Consider the following 1,658-nt stretch of genomic DNA (forward strand, 5'->3'; position numbering starts at 1 on the left):
TGGGACTAGATGACAAGATGGGCTGATGAGAAGAGAGGACAAAATGAAGTGAGACGATAAGACAAGACGAGATGATGAGATGAGGAAATGAGATGACGAGACAAGACTACGAGATGAGACGATGACATGAGATGATGAGACAGGATGACGAGAGGGATGATGAGAAGGGATGACGAAACGGGATTGTAAAATGGGATGATGAGACGAGATGGGAAAATTAGAGAGAATGACGAGATGAGATGAGACGACGAGACGAGACAAGATGAGACGATGAGATGAGACAATGAGATGGGAGGATGAGATGAGATGATGTAATAGCAGGATGAAATGATGAGACAGTGAGACAAGATGGTGGGATGAGACATGTAGACGAGATGGGAAGACGAGATGTGATGACAAGATGAGACGAGACAATAAGATGGGATGACGAGTGGTGACAATGAGATGAAGTGAGAGGATGAGAGAAGCTGAGATGTTGACACGATGAGATGAGATGACAAGAGAATAATACGAGTTGAAATGATAACATGAGATGATGAGAAGGGATGATGAGACGGATGATGAGACGGGATGATGAGATGGGATGATGAGATGGGATGATGAGGCGATATGGGAAAACAAGACAGAATGAAGAGATGAGATGAGATGACCAGACAAGACAAGATGAAACGATGGGATGAGACGATGAGACATGATGATGAGATGAGATGACGAGATGAGACAAGATGAGCTGATGAGCTGAGATGATGAGAAGGGACGATGAGATGAGATGACGAGATGGTATGATGAGAGGAGACAAAGAGATGAAGCGAGAAAATGAGATGAGATGAGATGACGAGATGATGAAATGAGATGACAAGATGAGATAACAAGATGAGATGACCACATGAGATGATGGGACAGGATGACGAGACAGAAGATGAGATGGGATGACGAGATGGGATGATGAGATGGGATGACGAGACGAGATGGGACAATGAGACAGAATGACCTGATGAGATGAGACAATGTGACGAGTCAAGATGAAACAATGAGATGAGATGATCAGATGGAACAATGAGATGAAATGACGTGATGGGACAATGAAATGATGAGACAATGAGACAAGACGGTGGAATGAGACATGGAGACAAGATGGGAAAACGAGACAGGATGACGAGATGAGAAGAGATGACAAGATGGGATGATGAGAGGAGATGATGAGATGATGAGATGATGAGATGAGATGACGAGATGAGAATACGAGATGAGACTATGACATGAAATGATGAGATGGGATGATGAGATGGGCGATGAGAATGGATGATGAAATGGCATAATGAAACAAGATGATGAGACGAGATGGGGCAATAAGACAGAATGACGAAATTATGTGAGACAACGAAATGAAAAAAGATGAGACGATGAGATGAGAAAATGAGACGAGACGTTGAGATGAGATGATGAGATGAGACATTGAAATGATGAGATAATGAGACAAGACAGTGGGATGAGACATGGAGATGAGTCAGGAAGATGAGATGGAACGACGAGATGAGATGAGACCAAGCGATGGGATGATGAGAGGTGATGACGAGATGAAGCAAGAAGATGAGATGAGATGACAAGTGATGAGATGAGATGACGAGACGAAATTACAAGATGAGACGACCACATGA

The sequence above is a fragment of the Tamandua tetradactyla genome, chromosome 9 (genome assembly GCF_023851605.1).
Source record: "Tamandua tetradactyla isolate mTamTet1 chromosome 9, mTamTet1.pri, whole genome shotgun sequence".
Taxonomy (NCBI): Eukaryota; Metazoa; Chordata; class Mammalia; order Pilosa; family Myrmecophagidae; genus Tamandua; species Tamandua tetradactyla.